Source organism: Urocitellus parryii, chromosome 4 (genome assembly GCF_045843805.1).
Source record: "Urocitellus parryii isolate mUroPar1 chromosome 4, mUroPar1.hap1, whole genome shotgun sequence".
In the NCBI taxonomy this organism is placed as follows: domain Eukaryota; kingdom Metazoa; phylum Chordata; class Mammalia; order Rodentia; family Sciuridae; genus Urocitellus; species Urocitellus parryii.
In genome coordinates this window covers 91,706,718-91,726,473 of record NC_135534.1, presented here as the reverse complement: position 1 = coordinate 91,726,473, position 19,756 = coordinate 91,706,718, and positions in this window count along the sequence as shown.

Here is a 19,756-nt window from a genome sequence, read left to right as displayed (position 1 = left end):
CACCCTACTCAATGATATAATGAACAATAATGTTCTAACGGTGCCAGTGACCTAATGTAACCTAATGTATAAATAAAGACAGCAACTTAAACAATCAGCCATTTTTGCCTCTGCATCTTGCTTCTGTTTTCTTTTGTTTCATTACAGCTGGTGCCTGAAACAGGGCCCCTTCTGGACATGTTGATGGCTGACCACCTGGAGCAGGCTGGGACCAACCCCTACTGGTAAGCTATGGGAAATTCTCTATCTGACACTCAATATTGTCATCAGGCTGAGCTCTTCTATTTACTTTGCAAGGCTGGACATACTATAAGTAATGCTGACTTCACTGCTTTGTTGGCAGACGTAGACTCTTGTTGCCCCAGGTACCCAGAAAGTGGTTCTTTATGTTGGTTCAAAGGATTGGGAAGATATAGGTAAGAAGCTTGGTATGTTTGTCGCAATCCTATTTTTTTAAAAAAGAGAGAGAGAGAGAGAGATAAAGAAAGAATATGAATCTTTTTTGTAGATGGACACAATACAATGCCTTTATTTTTATGTGGTGCTGAGAATTGAACCCACGACCCGCCCGTGCTAGGGGAGTGCTCTACCGCTGAGCCACAATTCCAGCACACCACCCCTCCCCACTCCCTGCAATGCTATTTCTAAGGTCTCTCTTTCTCACCAAGTGTCTCCTCCAGTAGTGTCCTCTACGGAGGTGTTTTCCCAGCCACCGCCATATTTACCAACCCAACATCTGGTTAATCTCCTTTGGCTGATTACAGCAAGCACCAGAGCATGGAGAAACTCACACCTTAGCTGTTTGTCCTATTAGGCTAAATCCCACTGGCCAGCCAGAGCGTGAGCAATTTCCTTTTGCTGTATTTAAAGAATTGTGATGTACTGTTTTGGAAATTGATGTGAATACTAATTTTACCCTCAATATGATCAAGGGACTGAGAACAGGATATGCCTTGGTTCCTAGTGACTGGAAAGCTTTAGTTAAGATGGTTACTTCTCAAAATTTTGTGTTTTTACAAGAGTACTCTGACTTGGCCCTGGTCCAAGCTGAAGATAATGCACAAGGAAATATAAACATTGATTATGATGAACTTTTCAGAGTTGGACAATGGGCTACTCTGCAACAACAAGATTAATTACCTGCTACTGCCATTGCTCATATTAGAACACTTGTATGTAAAGTATGGTGTTGGATTCCTAACACCAAAGATCCCTTTAAATTTTTTACAATAATCAGACAAGCTTATGGAGAGACTTTCATAAATTTTGTTAATTGCTTAACTAAAACAATAGAGTGGCAAGTTGATAACTTGCAAGCCAATAATATTCTAATCAAACAACTGGAATACAAAAATGCCAATCAAGATTGCAAAGTAGTAATGAAGTCTACTTATCATAGAGTGGATACTACTTTGTCAGAATGTAGGGACTGAAATTCATAAAGCTGCTTTGCTTGCTGCTGCTTTAAAACTCCCTGATAAACTATGTTATAATTGTAAAAGACCTGGTCATCTTCAAAAGGCCTGTAAAGTTAAAAAGGGACCTTAAAATCGCCCCAATCAGAAGTGCCCTATATGTCAAAAAGGATTTTATAGGAAAAATAAGTGTTGATCTAAGACTGAGATGTTGGAAAACTCCGTTTCAGGTTGCCTCCCACCCCAGGGCAAAAGGAGGGGGAATCTGGTTTTCCAGCCCCTTCAAGATCCCATGATACAAATGTTCCCAATCCAGACAGAGTCTTCCAGACTCTGTCCCAGTTCAAACAGAACATCTTTCCAGAAATCCTTTAACACCACTAGAGGGAGCACTAGCATAGATTTAATTACTACTGAAGATGCCCAAGTGCAGCTTCCTGGGGAGGTATGTAAAATTGCCACTCAGATCCAGGGACTTTTACCTAAAAATACTTTGGGATTAATTTTGCCTTATAGTTGTAAAGAAGGAAAATTTGTTACTCTGGGGTAATGAATTCTGATTATATTAGTAAAGTATATGTCCAAATGTGGTCCCATATGCCCTTAAGTCTCTCCAAAGGATCCTCTATTGCTCAATTGATTGTGGTTCCCTGTGTTACAGCTCAACAACCTTTAAATGGAAGGGGAAATGCAGGGTTTGGCTCTACTGTCATTGAAGCATGTTAACTGATCACGGAAAGTAGACCTAAATCGACTCTTTGCTTAAATGAACAAGCATTAAAGGGTTGTTGGACACCAGTGCAGATGTCACAGTCATACCCCTTTTGGTATGACCTCATGAATGGCCCCTTCAAAGGACTATCCTGGTTTGGGGAAAATGAAGCCACAATAAATTGGGTATCCAAGAGCTTTCTGTGGTTACAATACTCTTCCCATTCCAATTCACAACAAATCATCACTTGTGTTCAGCCATATGTTATGGCCATACCTTTTCCTATAAGGGGAGACACATTTTACATAAATTCCTGAAGTCTGGGGAAGTGCCTGTTTTGTAGAAGCCTCTACAGATCTGACTGCCTTGCCACTAAAATGAAAAGTCACCACCCTTGTCTGGGTTGAACAGTGGCCATTGTCAAAGGAAAAGGTGACAGCTTCAGAGGCCCTTATTCAAGAACAGCTAGAATTAGGACACATTGAACTTTCCACTAGCCCTTGGAACACACCCATTTTCATTATAAAAAAGAAATAGGGAAAATGGAGATGATTATAACATGTAAGAGAAATCAATAAATGTATACAATCCATGGGTCTGCTTCAATGTGGATTACCAAACCCAAATTTAATTCCTCAAGATTTTTCTTTATATGTCATTAACTTAAAAGATTGCTTTTTTCCTACTCCTCTCAAGTATCTCCTTCCTGATGATTGGGAAAAAAATTTGCCTTTATTATCCTCGTTTTTAACCATCATAAGCCTACTAATAGATTCCATTGGAAAGTTCTCCCACAAGGAATATTAAATAGCCCAACATTACATTTTTTACAATAATCAGACAAGCTTTTTTTAAATTATTTTTTTACATAATCAGACAAGCTTATTTTGTTAATAAAGCCTTGCTTCTTTTCATAAAAAATTTCTCACTTCTATATCATTATATGGATGATATATTGCTTGCAGGAGAAAACATCACAGATTAAATTCCATAAACATAGGAAATATGATTACAATCTGGACTCCATGTTTCTACAGAAAAAAATCAACGTCAACTCCCTATCAGCTACTTGGGACATATATTACTTCAAATATATGTCCCAATTCAATTCCTCACATCCCAAATTTAACCTTTCCTTCTAAGTTAGCCTTGATCCACTTACAGCAATTTCTAGGACATTTAAATTGGGCACATCCTTATATTTCATTAACTACTAGTATGCTCTTTCCTTTTTTCCAGTTGTTAAAAAACACAACAGGACCCAAACTCCACCCTTTATTTAACTCCTTCTCTGAAACAAGTACTACAAAAAATTAATAAAAGATTGTCAACAGTAATAGTAGATTGACTTCCTGTATCTAACGTGCCATTATCCTTGGTGTAATTTTTGTTGGAAAACATTATTCCTTTGCAGCAGTAATTGCTATTTATAATCAAGGATTATATATATTAGAATGGCTATACTTTCTTCATTTTTCAGGCCATGATGTTCTGCCTTTTGCTGATATGTCTACCTATCAGCTGACATGGTGATAGACCATAATGTTCTGCCTTTTGCTCAATTAATTGCTGATGGCCACACTAGAATTTTATCCTTAACAGGAATGGACATTCATTGTTTTATAGCTTACTTATGGAAACCCTTTGCATCTCCAATACTTACAGTTCTCCTCCTACTATCAGGCTGTATTAATAGATATTTGAGCACTGATTGCTTTTCACATGCTTCATGATGGGTAATTCTCTTTGTTATGTCAGGTTACACATTCCCCCTCCTTCTCTTGATTTATACCATTCCTCTTGTGGATGGGTTGATTTTTGTATACAGATGAAGGTAAACAAAGAGGGGCAATATCTGTTTTTGTTAAGGGATAGTAGTCCATCTACTTATCATTATCTCAAATTTCCCCACAAAAAGCTGAATTAAGTGCCATTATCTTGACACTGATTATTTTCTACTTTAAATATTATTACAGATTCTCAGTATATAGCTAAACTTGTTTCCCACGTTCTTGTAGCTATACTATTCCCTCATTTGGATTCCAATTTATTATTTCTTTTCTTAACCCTTCAAACTCTTTTACAAAATCATGCATCCCCTAACTTCCTTGCTCATATACACGCCAGCGCCAAAATTCTGGACCTCTAATGGAAGGTAACACTCCTGCACGTGCAGCTATAAGATCCCTTTATCCTTTATTTTCAGATGCTATAGAATTTCGTGGATTTTTTTTTAATCAAAACACTTGCTCACTAATGTTTTCCATTTCTTCCCAACAAGCTCCTGCCATTGTTAATAAAAAGTTCTCCCTGTACACCTTTCCAGGCCCCTATGTGGGAATCTATAAATCTACTGGGCCTACATTCTAATGCACTTTGGCAAATGGACAATACACATTTCCCTCATTTTCATCCTTATTCCTTTCTGTTTCTGTTGATTCTCATTCTGGGTTCATTTGGGCTAGTGCCCATAGGTCTGAAAAGGTATCTGCTTGCATTTCTCATTTATTACTCTGCTTTGCCACTACGGGAAAACCTACTCATTTAAAAATGGATAATGCCCACCATATATGTCCCATGCTTTTGCACAATTTTGTACTCACTGCAATATAATTTTAACCCATGGAATTTCTCATAATCCTGCCAGACCAGGCCTTGGTAGAATAAGAACATCATACCCTTAAGACATGGCTCTTAAAAGAAAAACAAAACAAAGAGACCTTGCCTTTCTCCTGTTAATAATGCCTTAAATATTGCTTTATTTACAATTCATGCATTCAACAGCAATACAAAGATAATAGTCACAATTGGTCATCTGCTTTAGATAGATATCTTATTCCCAAACAACTATTGCCAAAAATTTTTTATCACATAATTTATTGTTTATCAATATCAAGTAAAATTTTCATAATTTGTTTCTCTTTGTTTTCTTGATAAATTCTCTTTTTTTTTTCTTTCACAATGTTGCATGTCACACCTTTGAGGCAAGGATGTATTTTTAAACACTACATCAAAAGGACTGGAACATTCATCGATAGCTACTGTTACATGTCAAATGTGGTCCTACTAATTTTCTTCAGTCATCTTCTATGACAAGTTTTGAAAAGCATTTGTTCCAACAACCTTCATCTTCATGCCACTGGATGTTGTACCTCGAAGAACCTGGCACCAGGCCCATAGGCTCTTTCTCCATCCAGCCACCATGGTGAAAGGACACTTCCCATTCCTATTGCCCAAAATTTATGTAAAATACAGCATTCCGCCAGACCCAGGATGGCAGGACCTGTGCCTCTGATCCCATGAGGAAAAGGATATGCTGCTGTGCTTATATCAGCAGGTCCTGTTTGGATTCTGTCTCAGTGTATCAGACCTGTCCATCATGAGTTGGCATCAAGGACTTCACTATCCCATCCCATATTTTCACTTGATCCTGGATGAGGAGGGTCCACCAAACAAGGATGATCACTTTCCTCAAAAGAGAAGAAACGCCACAAGAGGGCCCCTGAGATACTCTCTCTCTAGTGACTTGGGGAGATATAAAAATCATGAACAGCCTCAGCTCAGCAGCTGTTGGCTCAAATGGGGTTAGAATGCACTCTGGAAAATTTGCTTACTGCTTTGTTTGCTAAACTTACACAAAACTCTGTAAATATTTTGATCCTTATGATAATGTTGTTCTGCTGTTGTACCCCAGCTGTGGGAAATCCAATAAAATCAAGTTCCTTAACTTCTAGAGCCCATTATAATATCTGGCTGAAATTGTCAATTCATCTGAGTTTCTTATCCACCAGAATGTTTATATGGGAAGTGTATTGGGCTCCTATCTTCTTCCTGTGTGCCATCCTGCACAAGAAATTACAAATATGACAATGTTCTTTAAAAAAAAAAAAGGTATCTAAAAGCCAATATCCTACAAAGATTCTTGTAGCTGGGGAAGTCCTAAGTATGCCAAGCCTTCCAATGCTGTGATGTTACTTGTACCCTCTGTTGCCTTGCATGCAACTGACACTTGTGCTAAAGTTCAAAACTGTACACACAAATGTGTTTCTTTGGGACGACCCTCATTTTAAATGTACCAAGGTGGAGCCCATTGTGTACAGAAATGGTTATATCCCCTTACCACTAGGATGGTTCTTTTCTTGTGAAGCATATACCTTTAACTATATACCTGCTAATATGTCTCATGGTACCCATTTTTGTCTTAGCCAATTGATTGTGTTTCTACTATTCCGACAGGATTCCATAGGCCACCATCCTGTACAATGTATCCATAAAAGAACTCTCTCCCTTGATGAAAACTGTGATGATTCAGTAAGCCTTCTCTCTAAAACAGAATTTGAGGATCTAGCATTGTCCTTAGTGAGTAGCCCTGGATTGGATGTCAGGGCTTAAAATTTATGGGTATTGATTTTATATCCTGCTGCTTTGCTAAATTCATTTATGAGTTCAAGAAGCTATTTGGTGGAGTTTTTTGGATCTTCTAAATATTGGGTCATGTCATTGGCAAATAGGAATAGTTAAAGCGCTTCTTTTCCTATTTATATCTCTTTAATTTGTTTCTTCTAATTGCTCTAGCCATAGTTTTTTATGTTGAATAGAAGTGGTGAAAGATGGTATCCCTGTCTTATTCCAGTTTTTCGAGAGAAGAGCTTCAAATTTTCTTTATTTACAATGATGTTGACCTTGGGTTTAGCATAGATAGATTTTACAGTGTTGAAGTATGTTCCTACTATCCCTAGTTTTTCCAGTGTTTTGAACATGAATGGATGCTATTTTTTTTTCTTTTTTTAAATTGGTTGTTCAAAACATTACAAAGCTCTTGACATATCATATTTCATACATTAGCTTCAAGTGGGTTATGAACTCCCATTTTTGCCCCAAATACAGATTGCAGAATCACATCGGTTACACATCCACATTTTTACATAATGCCATATTAGTAACTGTTGTATTCTGCTACCTTTTCTATCCTCTACTATCCCCCCTCCCCTCCCATCTTCTCTCTCTACCCCATCTACTGTAATTCATTTCTCTCCTTGTTTTTTTTCCAATTCCCCTCACAACCTCTTATATGTAATTTTGTATAACAATGAGGGTCTCCTTCCATTTCCATGCAATTTCCCTTTTCTCTCCCTTTCCCTCCCACCTCATGTCTCTGTTTAATGTTAATCTTTTCCTCCAGCTCTTCCTCCCAGCTCTGTTCTTAGTTGCTCTCATTATATCAAAGAAGACACTTGGCATTTGTTTTTTAGGGCTTGGCTAGCTTCACTTAGCATAATCTGCTCTAATGCCATCCATTTCCCTGCAAATTCCATGTTTTGCCATTCTTTAGTGCTGCGTAGTACTCCATTGTGTATAAATGCCACATTTTTTTTTTTTATCCATTCATCTATTGAAGGGCATCTGGGTTGGCTCCACAGTCTAGCTATTGTGAATTGTGCTGCTATGAACATCAATGTAGCAGTATCCCTGTAGTACGCTCTTTTAAGGTCTTCAGGGAATAGACGGAGAAGGGCAATAGCTGGGTCAAATGGTGGTTCCATTCCCAGCTTTCCCAGGAATCTCCATACTGCTTTCCAAATTGGCCGCACCAATTTGCAGTCCCACCAGCAATGTACAAGTGTACCCTTTTCTCCACATCCTCGCCAGCACTTGTTGTTGTTTGACTTCATAGTGGCTGCCAATCTTACTGGAGTGACATGGTATCTTAGGGTGGTTTTGATTTGCATTTCTCTGACTGCTAGAGATGGTGAGCATTTTTTCTTGTACTTGTTGATTGATTGTATGTCCTCCTCTGAGAAGTGTCTGTTCAGGTCCTTGGCCCATTTGTTGATTGGGTTATTTGTTATCTTATTGTCTAATTTTTTGAGTTCTTTATATACTCTGGATATTAGGGCTCTATCTGAAGTGTGAGGAGTAAAGATTTGTTCCCATGATGTAGGCTCCCTATTTACCTCTCTTATTGTTTCTTTTGCTGAGAAAAAACTTTTTAGTTTGAGTAAGTCCCATTTGTTGATTCTAGATGTTAACTCTTGTGCTATGGGTGTCCTATTGAGGAATTTGGAGCCCAACACCACAATATGTAGATCATAGCCAACTTTTTCTTCTATCAGACGCAGAGTCTCTGATTTGATATCAAGCTCCTTGATCCATTTTGAGTTAACTTTTGTGCATGGCGAGAGGAGGGGATTCAGTTTCATTTTGTTGCATATGGATTTCCAGTTTTCCCAGCACCATTTGTTGAAGATGCTATCCTTCCTCCATTGCATGCTTTTAGCCCCTTTATCAAATATAAGATAGTTGTAGTTTTGTGGGTTGGTTACTGTGTCCTCTATTCTGTACCATTGGTCCACCCGCATGTTTTGGTACCAGTACCATGCTGTTTTTGTGACTATTGCTCTGTAATATAGTTTGAAATCTGGTATCGCCTGATTCACACTTCCTGCTTAGAGTTGCTTTTGCTATTCTGGGTCTTTTGTTTTTCCATATGAATTCCATGATTGCTTTATCTATTTCTACAAGAAATGCCATTGGGATTTTGATTGGCATTGCATTAAACCTATAGAGAACTTTTGGTAATATTGCCATTTTGATGATGTTAGTTCTGCCTATCCATGAACAGGGTATATTTTTTCCATCTTCTAAGATCTTCTTCAATTTCTCTCTTTAGGGTTCTGTAGTTTTCATTGTATAAGTCTTTCACCTCTTTTGTTAGGTTGATTCCCAAGTATTTTATTTTTTTTTGAGGATATTGTGAATGGGGTGTTTTTCCTCATTTCCGTTTCAGAAGTTTTGTCACTGATATACAGAAATGCCTTTGATTTGTGCATGTTGATTTTATATCCTGCCACTTTGCTGAATTCATTTATTAATTCTAGTAGTTTTTTTGTAGACCCTTTTGGGTCTGCTAGGTGTAGAATCATGTCATCTGCAAATAGTGATAATTTAAGTTCTTCTTTTCCTATTTTTATGGCTTTAATTTCTTTCGTCTGTCTAATTGCTCTGGCCAGTGTTTCGAGAACTATATTGAACAGAAGTGGTGATAGGGGGCATCCCTGTCTTGTTCCAGATTTTAGAGGGAATGCCTTCAATTTTTCTCCATTCAGAATGATGCTAGCCTGAGGCTTAGCATAGATGGCTTTTACAATGTTGAGGTAAGTTCCTGTTATCCCTAGTTTTTCTAATGTTTTTAACAAAAAGGGTTGCTGTACTGTCAAATGCTTTTTCCGCGTCTATCGAGATGATCATATGGTTCTTATCTTTAAGTCTATTGATGAGGTGAATAACATTTATTGATTTCCGTATATTGAACCAGCCTTGCATCTCAGGGATGAATCCTACTTGATCATGGTGCACAATTTTTTTGATGTGTTTTTGTATCCGATTCGCCAGAATTTTATTGAGGATTTTTGCATCTAGGTTCATCACAGATATTGGTCTGTAGTTTTCTTTCCTTGAAGTATCTTTGTCTGGTTTCGGAATCAGGGTGATGTTGGCCTCACAGAATGATTTTGGAAGAGCTCCCTCTTTTTCTGTTTCCTGAAATAACTTGAAAAGTATTGGTATTAATTCTTCTTTAAAGGTTTTGTAAAACTCCGCTGTATACCCATCCATCTGGTCCTGGGCTTTTCTTGGTTGGTAGTCTTTGATTGCTTCTTCTATTTCATCCATTGATATTGGTCTGTTCAAATTGTGTGTATCCTCCTGACTCAGTCTGTGCAAATCATATGACTTAAGAAATTTATTGATGTCTTCACTATCTTCTATTTTATTGGAATATAGTTTTTCAAAATAATTCCTAATTATCTTCTGTATTTCTGTAGTATCTTTTGTGATGGTGCCTTTTTCATCCCGTATGTTAGTAATTCGATTTCTCTCTCTTCTCTTCCTTAACATGGCTAAGGTTCTGTCGATCTTATTTATTTTTTCGAAGAACCAACTTTTAGTTTTGTCAATTTTTTCAATATTTTCTTTTGTTTCCATTTTGTTGATTTCCGCTCTGATTTTAATTATTTCTTGCCTTCTGCTACATTTGCTACTGTTTTGCTCTTCCCTTTCTAGGGCTTTGAGATGAAGTGTGAGCTCATTTATTTGTTGGTTTTTTCTTTTTTTGAGGAATGACCTCCAGGTGATGAATGTCCCTCTTAAAACTGCTTTCATTGTGTCCCATAGATTCTGATATGTTGTGTCTGTATTTTCATTTATCTCTAAGAATTTTTTGATTTCTCCTTAATGTCTTCTGTAACCCATTGATCATTCAGTAACATATTGTTCATTTTCCATGTGATGAAGGATTTTTCCTTCCTTCTTTTATCAATAATTTCCAGTTTCATTCCATTATGATCAGATAAAATGCATGGTATTATCTCCACCCCTTTATATTTACTGAGGGTTGCCCTATGGCATAATATATGGTCTATTTTTTAGAAGGATCCATGTGCTGCTGAGAAAAAAGTATATCCACTTGATGATGGTTGATATATTCTATATATGTCAGTTAAGTCTACGTTATTGGTTGTGATATTGAGTTCTATAGTTTCTTTATTCAACTTTTGTTTGGAGGATCTGTCCAATGGTGGAAGAGGTGTGTTGAAGTCACCCATAATTATTGTGTTGTGGTCTATTTGATTCTTGAACTTGATGAGAATTTGTTTTATGAACGTTGCAGCACCATTATTTGGTGCATAAATATTGATAATTTTTATGTCTTGTTGGTAAATGGTTCCTTTTAACAGTATATAATGTCCTTCCTTATCCCTTTTGATTAACTCAGTCTTGAAGTCGATTTTATTCCATATGAGGATGGCCACCCCTCCTTGCTTACGAGGACCGTGTGCGTGGTATATTTTTTCCCAACCTTTCACTTTCAGCCTGTGTATGTCTTTTCCAATCAGATGTGTCTCCTGGAGGCAACATATTGTTGGATTTGTTTTTTTAATCTGTGTTACCAGCCTATGTCGCTTTATTGGAGAGTTTAAGCCATTAACGTTTAGAGTTACTATTGATATATGGTTTGTACTTCCAGCCATGTTTGATTATCTTTTTTTTTTTTTAATTTAGTTTGTTTCTCCATGATTAGCTTTCCCCCCACCTTCTGTCATTACCGAGGCACTTCCCACTGATGGTTTTGGTTGTTGTTTTTCATTTCTTCTTCATGTAGTGTTTTGCTCAAGACGCTTTGCAATGCTGGTTTTCTGGCTGCAAATTCTTTTAGCTTTTGTTTATCATGAAAGATTTTTATTTCGTTGTCGTACCTGAAGCTTAATTTTGCTGGATACAGAATTCTTGGTTGGCATCCATTGTCTTTCAGTGTTTGAAATACGTTGTTCCAGGATCTTCTGGCTTTTAGCGTCTTTGATGAAAAATCCGTTGTTAACCTTATTGGTTTACCCCTGAATGTAATCTGCCGCCTTTCTCTTGTAGCTTTTAATATTTTCTCTTTGTTCTGTATATTGGATATATTCATAACAATGTGTCTTGGCGTTGGTCTACTGTGATCCTGTATGCATCTACAATTTGTATATCCATTTCCTTTTTTATTTCTGGAAAGTTTTCTATAATTATTTCATTCAGCAGGTTGCTCATTCCCTTGGTTTGAGCCTCTATACCTTCCTCTATCCCGATGACTCTTAAGTTTGTTTTTTTTATGTTATCCCATACTCTTGGATGTTTTTCTCATGATTTTTTACCAGCCTTTCTGAGTTGGCTAGACTCTTTTCAAGATGATATATTTTGTCTTCATTATCTGATGTTCTGGCTTCTACTTGCTCCACTCTGTTAGTGATACTCTCATTTGAGGTTTTAATTTGGTTTATAGTTTCCTTCATTTCTAGAATTATTGTGTGATTTTTTTTATAATCTCTGTCTCCTGATAAAGATGCTTAATTTCTTCTTTTATCTGTTTATGTAATTCATTTTCAATGTGTTCTTTCACTGTTTGAATTTGCTGTCTCATATCCTCTTTAAGTTTCCATTCCATCTGTCTAAGGTATTCCTTGAGTCCTTTATCTGACCATTTTTCTGATGCCTCTAGGTCCTCCTGAATATTTAGGCTGTCCTGCATTGTTTGTACTCCTTTTCTTCCTTGCTTTTTCATGGTGCTCATGTTACTTCTTGTTCTGTTTGACTGCTGAGTTACTGTTTACTCCTATAAATTTATTTGATGCTTGGGAGGAAAGGTATTAGAAGGGAAGGGAAGTAGTCACTAAAGAGAATGAGAGTAAGCAGGTAGAATTCAAGGAAGGGGGAATAAGGAAATTGAAAATAAATGAAAAGACAAAAGAAAAAAATAGAAAGTAAAAAAAGAAAAAAAATTAAAAAATAAAAAATTAAAATTAAAATTAAAAAATACAAAATTTTTTAAAAAAATTTTAAAAACAACAAAAAAATGAAAATGAAAAAAAAACAAATTTAAAAAAATTAATAAATGCAGTCTTAGAGTTTGATTAACTTCTCTTCCAGTAGGTGGAGTTGTGCCCACCAGGACGAGCTTCTCCTCTCAATACGCGAGAACCAATCACTGTGCAGCAGCTTCTCCTCCCAGACTGCGCGGGTCTCCAATCCTGAGTGCCTAGGGCCTTCTCTTGTGTCTAGTCACTTCCCACTTTTCCTCAAGCCAGGCACCGCTCACCGGTGACGCTCACCACAATACTGGCTACACGCCAGGTCTTCTGCTCCCGGGAGCCCTATTTTCATGAACGACTGGGCACACTCTCCCTTTTTGCCATTCCCTCAGACCCCAAGTTTGTAGAGCTTGGGCTGAGAACCCTCAGTGAATTTTGCTTGCCCTCTGGTAGCCATGCCCCTGGTAGCTGGTGCAAGAGACCTCAGTTGTCAGCACTGGTGGGAGCGGTGGCCGGGAGTTCCACGCTGCGGGTCCCGAGCCACTCCTGATTCCCTTGGTCTGGCTATCATGCTCACAGGAGACCTGGGAGGGGCCCTTAAGGTTTCCCCACTGTGTGGAGAGGGAAGGCTAGGGGATTACACACCTGTGGCCACTGGTTTCAATGAAGTTATCTCCTGCGCCACATTCGGGTGACATCAGTTCTCTGCCATGGTGGTATCCCATGCAAATGGCGACAGTTCGTTCCCTTTGTTGGGTGACCAATGCAATGGGTGGGTCCTGCCTGACTCTCCCAAGCCCCGTTTCAATCCTGTGGCCACTGCCTATGAAGACTTGGTTGTCATTAACCTCCATAGGTTCAGAAGGGCCGACCAGTTGTTTCAGCGGGATCGTTTAGTGCTGAGTCATAGCAGTTTGTCTGTGAGAAGTAGGCGAACAGAAGCTTAAATTCAGCCCATCCAGGCTCGGTGTGTGTTCTGAGAGGCCCAGACTGTTAGCCCCAGTTCCACGTCAGCTCAGCATTGCCTAGTGATCCTGATCAAACAGCATTTAGATGGTTTACGACTCCCTATGCCCCCACAGCTGAAGAGGTCAGAGACTTGATCTCTCCACGCCCACCGCCATATTTCGATGCTAAATTTTTTTAAATGCTTTTTTCTGTATCTTTTGAGATGATCATGTGGTTCTCTCTTTAAGTCTGTTGATATGATGAATTACATTTATTGATTTCCATATGTTGAACCACCTTACATCCCTGTAATGAACCCAATTTCATTATGGTGCAGTATCTTTTAAATATGTTTCTGTATGCAATTTTCCAGTATTTTTTAAAGAGAATTTTTGTATCTATGCTCATGAGGGATATTGTTCTGAAGTTTTTTTTCCTCGATGTATCTGTCTAGTTTTGGTATCAGGATGATACTAACTTCATAGAATGAGTTTGGAAGGGTTCCTTCCTTTTCCATTTCATGGAATAATTTGAGGAGGTTTGGTGTAAGTTCTTTGAAGTTCTGGTAGAACTTGGCTGATAATCCATCTGGTCCTGGGATTTTCTTTGTTAGTAGGCTTTTGATGGTGTCTTCTTCTTCATTGCTTGAATTTGTTTAAATTGCGTATATTCTCCTGATTCAGTTTGGGTTGGTCTCTAGAAACTTGTTGGTGTTATCCTGATTCCCTGTTTTATTAGAGTATAATCAGAAACTATTTTGATGATCTATAATCTGTATTTCAAGAGTGTCCATGGTAATATTTCCTTTTTCATCATGAATTTTAGTGGTTTGAGTTTTCTCTCTTCTTCTTCATTAGCTTGACTAAGGTTTATAAATTTTATTTTTTCTAAGAACCCACTTTTTTAAATCTATTTTTTGGAATTTTGTTTCAATTTCTTGATTTTGGAGATCTGATTTCAATTATTTTCTGTCTTCTGTGTTTAGTATGTATTTATTCTTTTTTTTTTCTCCAGGGCTTTGCATTGTAATATTAGGTTATTAACTTTCTATTCTTTTAAAGAATGTACCAGTACAGTGAACTTTCCTTTTAGAACTACCTTCATAGCATCCCAGAGATTTTGATAAATTATGTTGCGAATATCATTTACATCTAAGTATTTTTATTTCATCCCTGACTTCTTCTATTATCTATTGATTATTCAATAATATATTAGTTAGTCTTTAGGTGTAGAGTAGCTTTTATTTTTTATTTTGTTGTTGATTTCTAATTTCATTCCATTATGATCTGATAGAATACAAGGTATTATTTCTACTTTTTTGTATTTTCTAAGAGTTGCTTTGTGTCCTAAGATATGGTCTATTTTAGAGAAGGATTTGTATGCTGCAGAGAAGGAAGTGTATTCAGTACTTGATAGATGAAATATTCTATATGTGTCTGTTAAGTCTAAATTATTAATTGTGGGCTGGGGATGTGGCTCAAGCGGTAGCGCACTCGCCTGGCATGAGTGCGGCCTGGGTTCGATCCTCAGCACCTCATATAAACAAAGATGTTGTGTCCGCCGAGAACTAAAAATAAATATTAAAAAAAATCCTCTTTCTCTCTCTCTTTTAAAAAAATAATAATTAAATTATTAATTGTATTCATTAGTTCTACAGGTCTTAAAATCACCCAGTATTATTGTGTTGTGGTCTATTTGATTCTTGAAATTAAAAAGGGTTTGTTTAATGTAAATAGGGGTCCCACTGTTTGGGGCATAAATATTTAAGATTTTTATATCTTGTTGATGAATAATTTCCTTAAGCAGTATGAAATTACCTTCTTGGTTCCTTCTTATTAACTTTGGCTTAAACTCCACTTTATATGAGTATAGAAACTTCCTGCTTGTTTACAATATCCATATGAATAATATGTGTTTTCCCATCCCTTTACCTTCAGTCTGTGGATGTCTTTGTTTGAGGTGAGTCTCTTGGAGACAGCATATTGCTAGGTCTTTTTTAAAAATCCAGACTGCCAGTCTGTATTTTGATTCATGAGTTTAGGCCATTTACATTTAATGATATTATTGCAATATGATTTTTATTCACTATCATTTATATCTTGTTTTAAATTTGGATTAATTTCTCCTTTGATTGACTATTCTTCTAGTGTAGCTCCTCCTTTTCACTTTTATTTTTCATTTCTTCATGAAATATGTTATTGAGTATGTTTCATGTGCTTGCTTCTAGTTGTGCATTCTTTTAATTTTTGTTTATCATGGAAAGTTTTTAGTTCATCATCAATTCTGTAGTTTAATTTTTCTGGGTATAGTGTTCTTGGCTAGCATCTATTTTGTTTCAGAGCTTAGTATATATTATCCCAATACCACATAGCTTTTAGGGTCTGGGTTGAGAAATCAGCTGAGACCCAGATTGTTTTTCCTCTAAATATTATCTGTCACTTTTCTCTTGTAGCCTTTAAAATTCTATCCTTATTTTGTATGTGAATTTTTATAATGTGCCTTGGTGTGGGTCTGTTGAAATTTTGTATGTTTGGGGTCCCATGAGCCTCTGTATTGATTTTTCCATTTCATTGTTAGAGTTTAGGAAATTCTCTGATATTATCCTCATTGAAAAAAATTGTTCCTTTCGTTTGTATCTCTGAGCCTTCATCTATATTGATAAATCTTAAATTTTGTTTTTTCAGGTTATCCTATAATTGTTGGAAGTTCTGTTCATGGTTTGTTAACATCTTTTATCCATGGTCAGCTTTATTTTCAGGATTATATATTTTGTCTTCATTGCCTGAAACTCTCTCTTCCAAGTGGTCTAATCTGTTGGTGGTGCTTTTCTTTGAATTTTTAATTTGGTCTATTGGTTCCTTCATTTTGAGGATTTCTGCTTGATTTTTTTTTCAGAATCTCTACCTCTTTATTGAGGTAATCTTTCATTTCCTGTATTTTATAATTTTATTTCATACATCATTTTTTTACTTCATACATCAGTTTAATCATGAACTTTCTGAATTCTATCTCTGACTTTTCCTCTACTGTGGTGTCATTGGAGTTTACTGTTGATGTAGTCTGGGTTATTTGATATCTAGTGTTAATTGATGATACATAGGGATAGTGGGATTAGCAATTTCCATCAGTAAAAACAGTACATACTCATGTATTATGTTTGGCTTAAAATTAAATAATAGAAATTGTGCCTTCTACTTTATTAAGTATTGCTGTGACATTGGTGATAGGGTTAGATATTATCCCTTCATTAGTATTAAGAAGTGTTAAGGAGAGAGTTGAGTATGTGTAAAGAAGAAGAGACAGGAGGGTAGAAAAGTGTTTACAATTTCAAAGGGTCGATAGGGCAGATGCAGTGGTAATTTAAGATATGGTGATAGTGTGAAAGGGGACAAAAATAGAATATAAAGGAGGAGAGGGAGAATGAAATTTGGGTGTCAGGAGTAGAGAAGAGAGAAGGAGACAAGGGAGATGAAATATTGATAAAGGTAATACAAACAAAATCAAATGAAACTAATCATAAACCCTAAACCTCAAAATACAGAGCATGGGAAAATAACACCCTCAGGAGGAAAAACAAAAACCAAACTACAGCAAAAAGAAAGAAAAGCAAAAAACAAGGCTAGAAATGAGGAGAGAGAAACAAATGTGAATATGTATAGGAGTCCTCGAATCCACCAAGTACACATTCAAAAATCCAATATGGAAATCCAAAATCAAAAGGAAAACAGAACCCCACCCACAACAAACAAGCCACAAAACACCAACAACAACAAGAAAAACCTTAGTAAAGGGTTAAGTGATGAAGGAGTCATATCCACTGTGGTGGACAAAATAGTCAGTGCATGTGCTCACTGTCCCCACCCGGTTTTCTTTTTTTGTTGTTCTTGAGATATGATCTAAGCTTGTGAGTAGGGGGTATGGGTTGTGTATCCTTCCTTTTATTGTGTTGTTCACTGTGTTGAAAGTTGGGGATTAAGACTTTCTAATTTCCCTTCTCGGAAAATTAGCATGAGTGGGATGGGCTGCAGGCCTGGAGGGCAAGTGGCATGCAAGGGAAGCTGGGTTATGGGCAGGCAGAAATGCAGTTGCCCACATCCAGGTGGCAGGTGGATCAGGGCCTCACACTGTATCCCGGGGGCTGGTGATGAGGCTGTGTGCTGGACTGTGTGGGGCTGGAAGCTAGGGAGTATGCAGAGCCAAGCCACATTGGGGGCCCAGCTTGTTTGCACAGGGTGGGTCAGGGCTGGGATGCCAGGACCTGCAGGTCATCTGCGAAGCTACTTGCTAAATGGGGCAGGTCTGATAGTGAAGAGCTGTGTGGGGCAACTTGGGGCCTAGCCATGTTGGGGGCTCAGCTGTTCTGTGCTGGGTGGATCAAGGCCAGGTACTGGGGCTTGCAGGCCTGCCAGAAGCTATATTCTGGACCTGATGGGTCGGTTGGTGAAGCAGCGGCCCAGTGTGCAGGGATATAGGCCAGCATCTACACTGTGGGCCTCAACTTGGAGCAATGGGCCTTGTTAGGGGCTGGGTTAGGAGACTCAGGAGCTGGAGGGCCCTGTTGGGTGTCAGACTGGTGCCAGACCTGGAGGGTCGCCAGAACTGGTGGATGCCAGACTTGGGGAAGGAACCAGGGACCCTGTGGGCACTGGAGCAACTGTATGAGCTAGCTGACAGCAAAATGCCCTCACATCTCTTCCAACCTTCTGACCTGCTATAGCCGGCCTTGTCAATCCCCATGAGCTGCAGCACTTATGCTACTGAGGAGATCCCCACGCTCTCCAGCCTCTGTAACCTATGCTCTCCCCAGGTGAAATGCTCCCAGTTTATGACTTACCACAAGTTTGCTAGGCTCAGACAGGCCCATGCAAACCTAGTTACAAACTCAGATCTGGGTTTTCAGTTTCTGTAGGCTGCATCACCCTGTAGTCCCAAGATGGCTCCTGGATTGTCTCTTCATGGATAATTGATAAAACTTTGGTGAAGAATTTTTTAAAATATCCAATTAATGAGTCAAACAGTCTCTTGTTTGGCTAGGACAGACTGTCTCTCCAGTCTCAAGATTTTTCACTGTAAGTTTTGGTAATACCTCTCACTCTTCGAGTCCTGGGTATCGGAGCTAGGAGAAATGCTGATTCGTACTAATTGGCCATATTGCCTCTCCATAAATTATTCTTCTTGTGGGGCATTTCAAAATAACATTCTGTACATAATGGCATTTACTTTAAAATATTTTAGTGTTTATTTCTTAATAATATTCTCTTAGAAACTCAAAATTCTTGAGTATATTTATCATTAAAACAACTTTTGCTTAATCTCTCTGTATTTCAATTTTATTAATGTAAATGTCCATGAATTTCCTTTGCAGCATCCATTTCCTTTACAGGAAAGGAATACATATTTCAGTCAGTGATACATATTGCATGTAATTATTATGCTCCCTTTAGTCTCCTTTAATTTTCCTTTGTCTTATAGAATAATATTGTCAATAGGCCATTTTTAAAACAAATCCTTCTTTTCATGTCAGACATTCTCTTTTTAGAGTGTATGTTTGTTCAAACTTTGAATGCTGTTACATCTACCCAGTTGGAGCTTGAATCAATCTATAAATATCAACACCAGAGATACCAAAATGTGTGAAGAAACTTTCCTAAATAGAAAAATGTTTGAAAGATAAGGGAGAGTGGATGGCAGGAAGACAGATTACAATGAGAATAAACTCCTGCTTTAAAAATGTATTGACGGACCAATTGAGAGTTTGGTAAAAAATGAGAGTTGGGTCAGCATCCACTCAGAAGTTAAAAGATACCTTTAGATATTGCAAATTTCTGCCCATTAAACCCCGAGTTCTCCAATAATTGTGACATTAATCTCTTCTTTCTCTGAGATACCAAATCCAGAGTCTCAGGAAAATATCCCTTTTTAGTTTAATCCTCAGAAGGGAGATTTCTAGTGTGAGCATAAGAGGTTCTAATCCCCACCTATGGGAATTCAAGAGCAGTGGGACTGGGCAAGGGAACCAGGTGATGGCATGGTATGTAAGAACAGTCGGTTGGTCTTGGAGTTGGAAGTTTGGGTCCTGAGTTTGGACAAGTGGTTCAGAATCTTTAGGTCTCAGATTATTCCTCTCCTGTCACACCTGGCTTGCATTCTTCTCAGAGTTTTCATGATGATGTATGAGAAAGCACTGTACAAATGACAACACATTGTACTCATGTGTCCCTCATATCATCATGGAGCCATTTCACCTTGAAGACTAATTCTGAGGCTGCCAGAGTCTGACCTTGCATGAATCTCCTTTTGAAGGCCAGTCTATGCAGTGCTAAGATCCATTTACTTTT